We start from the raw sequence: 10,166 nt of genomic DNA, 5'->3' as shown, positions 1-10,166 counted from the left end.
CCTTTGCGTTACCTGTACAGTTAAAGGGTAGGTCCACCCAAAAGTGATATTCCAACTATAACTGGAAACTGCTGGGCTTAGTCACCCACTGGCTTCTTATGTCTCCAGTAGTGTCATCACCTTACAATAGTTTATTGCTCTGTTCCTGCCCACAATGAGGTGCTCCAACTTCTGTTTCATACGCCATCCAATGAACTGGATCACTCATCCAGGAGAGTCAATCCTCCTTGTAATGGCTGGAGTAACTGTGAAGATCTGTGATCTCACTTCCAGGCATCTCACTGCAACATATGGGAAACAAGTAGGCAGTAGAACACTCCTCGGATCTATTTCTGAAAGATTTGGGTGGCATGACTGTAAAAAAAAAAAAATGACCACAGCTCTAGGAAAATTTATGCATCCATGGTGGTATTCACCAACCAAAAAAAAAAAAATTCTAGGATGATATTTGAATAAAAGAGTATCACCTTTTCTAGTTAGCAAAGATCCCTTCCAAATTTTATTCCATAATACAGCAATCCCAGCTAAAAAGTATAAGAACAGTGTAATGCCTTTTCTTTTAAAGTCAGCTTAACGTTTTATACCGCATCACTGGAGGAGTAATAAATGCCCTACATTATCTGACTAGAGATCAGAGGTAGATACGATCATGGAAGCAGAATGCTAGGTTCATAAATGTAAAGGGCATTATGATCAATTCTATATGATGTGGGCCACATGGATCAATTATTCTGCACAGATATAACTCAGAAAGAAGATAGAAGGTTGTTAAATTGTATTTATATCTGTCTAAGTTTTAAAAGGCAGCTGTGCTCATGGGTAAAACCAATTGTTTTGTATATTCCCATAATAAGTAGAAGTAGATCTATAATAAAACTAATTTAAAAGTTAAAACACATGCAGTAAAGAGAAGAAAATATCTGTCCAAGAAATCAGCTCCAATTTAGGAGGACATTTATAAAGCAGCAGTAGAGCTTTAGTGGCAGTTAGTTGTTCATCAACTTGAAAATCATAGAGAGCCTCAAGATACTGCCAGAGGGCCACAATAGTGCACGTTAGATAGCCCATTAAAAAAAAGTGGCAATAACATCCTCAACACCCAAAAGTTACAGTCTTGCTGTATGTCTTGCAGTGTATTGCAATGCACACTGAAGATGTTGCAGTAAAATAAACCCTAGCATTGGTGGCAGTGACAATATTAATAACCCCAGACATTGGTGTTAGAGGATGCAAGATTAAACCCCAGACATTAGCGTTGGTGGATCTAATAACACCCTAACATTGGTGGCAGTGGACGCGATAATAAGCCTTAACATCGGTGTCAGGGGACACGATAATAAGCCTTGACATCGGTGTCAGGGGACACGATAATAAGCCTTGACATCGGTGTCAGGGGACACGATAATAAGCCTTGACATCGGTGTCAGGGGACACGATAATAAGCCTTGACATCGGTGTCAGGGGACGCGATAATAAGTCTCGACATCGGTATCAGTGGACACAATAATAACACTTGACATTGGTGTCAGAGGTTGCAGTAATAACCTTGGACATTGGTGTCAGTGGACACAATAGTAACCCTCGATATTGGCGTCAGTGGACACTACAAACATGTATTGTGATCTATGCGAGCCAAGAAATCTGTTTGTTCCTGCATGTTTCAAGCAAAGTTTTGCATACAAATAGTGTGCACAGGGTTTTTTTCAGAATTCTCAACAAACTTATCTACGTGAATACAAAACCTGCATGAAACAGATCAAATACAGGTCAGAAGCAGATTAAATGCACCAGCCAATGATTCTGAATGACCTTAGAAGTGTCTCAAACCGATGTCAGACTGATGCCATCTAAACAAGCCCAAAGCCCATCCATATGGGCCACAAAAGCCCGAAGTGAGGCGTTTTCAGCCTGCCATTGCTAACCTTTTGGTAAAAGCACTCTGAGGGTGATTTACTAATAATACGGGCGAGTGCAAAATCTGGTGCAGCTGTACATGGTAGCCAAAAGACTCCTAGATTCAGATTGTTCAATTAAGCTTTGAAAAAAGAAAAAAAAAAAAAAAATGGAAGCCAATTTTTTACCATGCAGAGCTGCACCAGATTTTACACTCTCCAGTTTTAGTAAATAAACCCTAATTGTCTGGCTGTTTCTAGTATCAATAACTTGAGTCACTAACCTGGAATAAATCAGCACTCACAATTTGTGTGTTTATTCCATTCAATAACCAAACCACGTGGATCAGCATCATCATCTAGCTTTTTTAGAAATGGTCACCAATGCCAATAGATATTGTATAGGGTCTCCTGACAAAATTCCTTTAGGGCTAGTTCACACCAGATACAGTCAAGTTCATTTTTAATCAGCATCAAAAATGCATGGTCCGTGTTTAAATTCAGTGCAAGAAAATTTGTGGTATGAAATTCTCCATAGGGAACAGTCTGAAGAAACTGGATATGGACAATAGTAAGCTTCCTAAAAGCAAACTTAAGGGTGATCCACCACTGAGGAGTACAGCATGCCTCTCAGAAAGGAGGGGTGTGCCAGGGAAAGTCAAAAAGGGTGGAGGGGTCTATATATCCTATCAAGACTTTAGCTCAACTCTAGAAATTTTTTGCTAGGGTGGGCAAAAAATAATAAATATTCTTCCTTGAGATCCTACTGGAGGGATTGTCCCAACTTCCTGTCCCTGTGGCACCAGGACAATAAATGACGGCAGGAGAGGCTGTCACCAGACAGGAATGCATAGACATCAATAGACGCATTTGGGTTGATTTACAAAAACTGGTGCGTGCAAACCTGGTGCAGCTCTACATAAAAACCAATCAGCTTCCAGGTTTTATTGTCAAAGCTGAATTGAACAAGCTGAATTTAGAAGCGGATTGGTTTCTATGCACAGCTGTACCAGATTTTGCACTCTCCAGTTTTAGTAAATAACCCCCATTGCTAGAAGTTGTACCCTTCCAAATGTGATTTATTTGAGTCCCTGTTGCAGAAATTTCCTATCACTTCATGTCCCCTATGAATGCTTCTGGATAGACCATATTAGGAATCCTGGTACTTGCCACTGATTTGAATGATTTCACAGTCAACCCAAGGCTTGTAACCCAAGGTTCTTCAGACTGACAATGGCAATCACAATGTAACATACAAGGCAATATAGTAAGCATGCTGTACTTACAAGTCATTTTGCCAAATCAGTGGTGAATTTATCAGACACTGTAAGACCCACAGACTGCCACTGATCAGGCTGAAGGAAACAAGGAACAGCTTTAAAATACAACAGTATAAAGCAGGGGTCCTCAAACTTTATAAACAGGGGGCCAGTGCATGGATCTTCACACTGTTGGGAGGCCAGACTATAGTTTGAAAAAAAAATATGAACAAATTCCTATGCACACTGCGCATCTTATTTGTAGTGCAAAAAAACATGAAAAAATACAATATTTAAAATACACTGGGCACCGCAATGCACCGTACACCAACACACTGGGCGCCGCAATGCACCGTACACCAACACACTGGGCGCCGCAATGCACCGTACACCAACACTGGACGCCGCAATGCACCGTACACCAACACACTGGGCACCGCACACCAACACACTGGACGCCGCAATGCACCGTACACCAACATACTGGGCACCGCAATGCACTGTACACTAACACACTGGGCGCCGCAATGCACTGTACACTAATACACTGGACACCACAATGCACTGTACACGAACGCACTGGACACCACAATGCACTGTACACCGCAATGCACTATACACTAACGCAATGGACACCGCAATGCACTGTACACTAATGCACTGGACACCGCAATGCACTGTACACTAACACACTGGACTCCAAAATGCACTTGACACCGCAATGCACTGTGTCTGATGTGCTTTCCTCCTCTTCTGTTGCTCCTCTGACTGCAGCAGCTGAAATCCAGATCTTCCAGGCTGCCTCTCACTAGGTTCTCATGGCCGAGGACCCAGCGAGCAGACTAGCCATTTTCTGGCCAGTGCAGTTTTTTTTTTTTTTTTTTTCTTTGGCAGGCTGTAGTTTGAGGACCCCTGGTATAAAGGGTCTGGGGATCATTTCTCTTATATCAATATTGCTCTGCTGCAAATTACTAAAATAAAACAGATTTTTTTTATTTCTCATCTAGACTGGCTTCTTTTACAGATGCACACAGGTGTCAAAATAACATGTTTGCAGCATGTTCCTTAATGATTACTGGGGGCCACTGTTCTGTCTCTCCAATCTAAGCATTCAAAGTGTGATCTCTGTAAATTACAGTTGTGATGAGATAGTGATAACTCCAATCTTAGTTGAATATCACAGGCAGTGACTCAATTCAGAAGACATCTTGAAGATCTTGTGAAGTTTATTCCATAAACTGAGAGAATCTTACAACAATGAACATCTGATAGGTCAAAAGATCATAATGTGACCTGCTTCAAGACATGAGGCTAGAAGCTGCAATGCCTTACTGGGAAAAGGGGAGGGCTATCTATACAGCATTAACTAAACCAGAGGAAAGGGAGGAGCAGAGACAAAATATAGAGAACACTGAAAGGCATATGACAGTCATGTGAAACATGACAGCCCCCTAATTACTGAAGCAGAAAGTGTATTGTAGGAGATGGAGCAATACGTAGAATTACCCAGCAAATACTTTGCCTTATTGGGCTAGATGGATGTTCTGGGAGCTCTGCTGATAGGCACTTTCTAATGCAGGTCATACATGGGTCAAATTCTGAACACATGTTCTTTAGGAATTCGGAACTTTTGTGTGTTTTGTAATCCGATGGTGCTACCATTGATTTCAAAACTTGACCCACCAAGACTTGAATTACAGCCATGAAAATTGTGAAATTGTTCTCTTTATAGGTCGCAGCTCATGCTCTCTTTCACCTGGTGTGAGGCTTATCAACAACAGCTCCCCCCAACAATAAAAGACCCTTCTACAACAATAGATCCCCCAGCAGCCAGCATCACAATATCCTTTAGTACACCTCAGCACCCCTTTCCATTACATACATTCAGCGGTGGAGGTGCCGAAACTGCCTGCTCCCACATCCCTGATGAAAAAAAGACCTGCCTACATGTGTATACAAAGTAGAAGTCAGCTCAGTTCTAGATGGAGGGTGGGAGCGGGAGCTGCCGGAGTTAACTTTTCATTTTGAAAAGCTAGCGTTTGGATGCTAGGACACAGGTCGGTCCTAGCAATCAATTACCTGCTGGTTAACTTGAAGTTAATTTGGCCAGCTCCCACTCCCACCCTCCGTCCTGAGCTGTGCGTTCTCCTGCTCTCAGCTATGCCATGACGATGAGAGTGGCACAGGAGGGTGGTGGTGGGGAGGTTGGTAAGACCGGCACCCAAGTGGCAGGGATCGGCAAACCATGGACCTGTTCGCAATCTACCTGTCACCCGCCTGTGGTCGACTAAGATTGACGGGTTGCTGGTCCCCGCTGTAGAGGCTCTGAATCAGAGATAATGACAGCGTCTTCAGGATCTGTTGGTGAAAGGACCAAACAGGGTCAGAACTAGGGTTCTGTAGTAGATGGCTTTGGAGCATTTGTCAGTTTGTTCATAGACATTTCAAAGTCAGAAGTGGATAAAGGAGGTCTGTTAGACACAGCTCAAATCATAGGGTCAGCCAACGGAACTATAGAATCTGCTAATCTAAATAGCAGTGCCAGGATCTAAAAAAACAGGCATTGGTTCCCTTTGGGTGGGGGGAACTGGAGATTTGCTCCCTAAAATACAAGGGAAATATGAAATTAGGATTTATTGTTGCCCACCATTCTCAGAGAATTTTGTTGCACAATGTAGTTGTGAGCAACTAACCCAAAGTGAGACAAAGCCAAGTCAGTAAGAGCTAGAAAGGGTTATAGGTGGTCAGAAATAGGCAGACAGTGGAAAATTAGAATTTCTGGTTTACCTTTAAAATCAGCTTCTTGGAGTATATCACAGGATACAGAGACCTTCATATTCATGACTACTTGGATTATGCTGCCACCTTCAGGTGAATAGACACTGGCCAAATAAGGTAGGAATCCTACTCACCCATAAGCCCCCCCAGCTCAGCTAGGCCTCAATGTAGCAAGCATTGAGGAACAGACAAGAGGGGAGGGATTTCTGTGTCTTGTGATGTATTTACAGGTAATCCAAAAATACTAATTTCTTAATTATACATAATGGGACAAAAAAAGATTGCATATTCATCATTACTTGGGAAATCCCAAATGCACTGCACTTGAGGGATGAGCAACACAACAACGCCACCATGCCCAAAAACAGAACAGGGGAAAACATCATAATAAGGGCTCAGGAAGCACTGACACTCCTTGGTGGAATGGGACTTTACTGGGAAAAAGAAACACTGCCCTTTAATCCATAGGCCAGAGAGATAATCTGGCAAATCCACATATGTAGTGAGTCAGGATACAGCCTGACCCCCAGGTAGAATGAACAGTGGCTCAAACTGACCAAACAAAGCTGTAGACTTCAGATCAATTCTAACAACTTGAACAGCATCCAAAGAGTGGATGCTTTTTCAAGCTGTTATGAGAAGAAGCTTCACTCTTTGGATGCTTTTCAAGCTGTTATGAGAAGAAGCTTCAAAGAGTGAAGCTTCTTCTTAGGAAGTTTAGGAATAGGAAAAAAAAGATGGCAACACAATGTTTTGATTCAGTTGGAACGAAGAAACCATCTTGTGTAAAAAGAAATAACAGAGACCCCAATACCACCTGGTCCTGCTGGAGAACTAGGAAAGGTTATTTGCAGTGTAGCCAGCTCTGGGACCCCGCATACCAAAGTAATGGCAACCAAAAAAGGAAAACCTTGTGCATAGGAAGCATCAAGGGAATTTAGGTCCTACAGAGACATAGGGGAACACACAAGAGGTACAGTCTGTGGGACACGCTGCACATTGGCTTTTATGAAGGAGTGAGAGAGAACAGGTCTCAAAGTGAACAACCAAGGTTGATAGTTGTTCCTTTGAAGGTACTTAAAGTCCGAGACATCTACACTTCAGGCTGGAGAAGTGCCAAAATGTGCCATATGGTCAGGGATAAGCCTTGCACCAGGTGAAAAGACTTTTCAAGCATGATGGTACACCTTCCTGAGGTCAGATTTCTTGAAATTTAGAGGGTTAGGGATTAGTGTCAAACACCCTGTCAACATGCTAATGAAAATGTGCATGCATCAGCACACAGACAAGGAATTCCTGCCAGTAATCTGTATAGGCACACGTCGGTGCATCAATGTGCGCACGTTCTTGTACACCCAATCTCAGAACTGGCACATAGCACTCTATTTAAAAGGAAGGAACAGTGACTGATATCCTCTGGATGATCTTCAGCTACCCCTGATCCTTGTTTCTGTTTCTTGCTCACCCTTTGCAGACTTGGCTTGTCCCCAGATATCTCCTTGACATGCAAGACCCCGCTTCTGTTATCGGCTGCTTACCTATGCATTATCCTGGCTTGTCTCTAGACCCTGCGCTGCTACCAGCTGCTTACCTGTGTGTGACCCTGTTTTGGCTCCTGACCACATCTCCTCTGTATGCGTATGACCTTAGCTCAGCTTCCTGACCACATCTTCCTACTTACCCCAGCTCCTTCTGTGGGTGGTGGTGGGACGTCCTTCGGCTGCATCAGTCACCAACTCTGTAGACCATCTCCACTGACTTATGTACTGTCCAGGTCTCTGGCACCTAAGCCTCGAACTCGTTTCCACATTCAGGTGTGTTTGGACGAGAGCCACAAGGAAAGCCCTCTCATCACTTTGACCTATCCAATTACGAATTGGGCTTCACCATCCGTGCCGTCAAGGACATCAACCTTACAGCAGGATAGAAGATTGGACTCTGCAACAACAAATCTGGCTGATCCACAAGAGCCCACATTTTGTATGTCAAGAGATTTACAATAATAAAAAAATTTAGGAAATTTCTTTCCTACATCTCCTATACAGGCCATTGTTTTCTTCCTTCAGAATCACTTTTATCCACCTTTCTACACTGCACTTATTTTAGTGATCCTTGTTGGTCATTAAGCCGTATTACCCCATTTCCTTTTTTTACATCTTAGTATTTAAAACTAGATTCAACATCTTGCATGCAAAACTAACCAATCAGATGCCTGTTCGAATGTGGTACAGGCCCATTCTCCTGGATTTGGATGCTGGTGGCTGAGAAAGTTCACCTAACACTTTTCTATTAGGGTGGGTGGACAGTCCAAGACATAAATCAGGCCTGCCTCTCTTGTTCAGCGCAGGTTCTGATCCCTCCTTGAGGGTTGATTTATGCCACAGCCGTTGCATTGTCCAACTGCACCTAGAAGGTGGATTGACCAGTGTAGGAGAGCCAGCTGATTTGTCCGAAGTTCCAAAATGTTGATTAGAAACTTCCACTTCAGACAACCATGTTTCATGAACCATGAGGTTCTTCAGAACACCTCTCCATTGCTGTAGGCTAGCATCAAGACTTCATCAAGACTTTTTGATTCATCAGAAGAAAACATTTCCCAGCCCTTTGTGATTACCACAAATAGTACACAGTGTGGAAAGCACCACAATGAAGATCTTGGTGGTCAGCCACATGTAGAGGCTTACATACACAGAGACAGACGGGGTTAGACCTGAAGCAGCTGACAATCTCTGCTGGTTAGAGAAATGCTCAGGAAGCAAAATAAATGTCTCAATTGAAGAGGAAAAAAAAAAAAAAATCCACGAAGTGTAGGGAAAGTTGCTAGAAAAATGAAAAAATAATATAGCAAAAATAGTTTGAGTAGAGGGCATCCAACCTACAAGGACACTAGCAAAAGGTTGTAGCAAGAGTTATATAGGGACTGGGTTTACCACATGTCCAGACTTGGAAGCACCAGTCTAGGCAATAGGTCCAAATATTTACTACATTGCTATGTTACTCAATGAAGAAAGGGTATTTAGCTTTGTGACAGATTTCTTAAAGCTGAATTGCAGGCAAACAGATAAATACACCACTTGAAAATGCCTATATAGAAGCTATTTACTTCCCAAGGCATGGGCATTTCCTTTTACAGCCAGCCTGGGTAATCGGACTTAAAGACGGCAGTTGTACAATAAATCTTGACAACCTCCCTGTCAACAGCACATAATAGGACCCTGAAGGAGCAGCAGAAGATTGATCTTTCTCATGTCAGCACATGTGCAGTAGACCAGATTTTCTACTAGTGCTGCTTCACCCTCCTCCATTCTAAAGCCTAGGACACACAGGTCGAATTTCGGGCAGAACTGGCCCGGTACAACAGAAACCAGCCAACATTTGGCCCATGTGTACAGCAGCCAGTCCCGACAGAAGCCAGCCATTAGCCTGGCGCCTGTCAAAGGGCCATGAACCAAAAAGGTCTACCAATCGGCTCCCGATCAGCACCCTCAGCCAATGGCTGAGAGCAGTGACCAGAGTGTTCTGGTGGAGAGGCTGTCCCCCCTGTCAGAACACAATAGAACAGCAGGGGAGATTACTGTACTAACACTAGATAGTGTTATCAGTTATTTTCACGCTACAATTAATGAATACAGAGCTGCATTAATGTGATACTAAAAGCTAAATTAAAAAAAAAATGTAAAGAGGTTATGCCTACCTGTTTAATGCAACAATATTTCACATAAATGTTGCTGGGGCTGTTGACTCCTCCTTCCCTTGGGTGCCCCCTGTAACAAGATGGGTGTTAAGGAGGCACACATGCAATGCTGTTGAGTCCTGAGCCGCACTGTGTGTGTCCAAAGACACACACAAAGTTTGAAAGCCACGCCCCCATTCCCTCCTCACAGGAGTTTGACTGACAGCAGCAGGAGACTATGGGTCTGCTGTCCGCAGTTTCTCCTCTGAAAGCAGGAGGAAAAGACAGCAGTGCTGGCACCAAAGCAGTGACATGGAGCTATGCAAGTGTTTAAAGGACAAAGGTTTTTTAATGCAAAGAACACATTAAAAAGGTAAAAAAAAAAATTAGCCTTTAGCACTAACATTTTACATCTGCTTGGAGCTCAAGATTTAAAAAAACAAAAACACACACACACACACTTTCCAAAATAGGTCCATCAGGGCAATTCCTATGGTACTCACCTCCCCCTGCTGAATTTCTTGCTACATTGTACCCAATTTAGAAGAGCACTAGAAGAGATCC

The sequence above is a fragment of the Staurois parvus genome, unplaced genomic scaffold, assembly GCF_062004578.1.
Source record: "Staurois parvus isolate SC_StPar_1 unplaced genomic scaffold, SC_StPar_1.0 ptg000001l, whole genome shotgun sequence".
NCBI lineage: Eukaryota > Metazoa > Chordata > Amphibia > Anura > Ranidae > Staurois > Staurois parvus.
The sequence above is the reverse complement of the archived record's forward strand: the minus strand, read 5'-3'. Positions refer to the sequence as shown.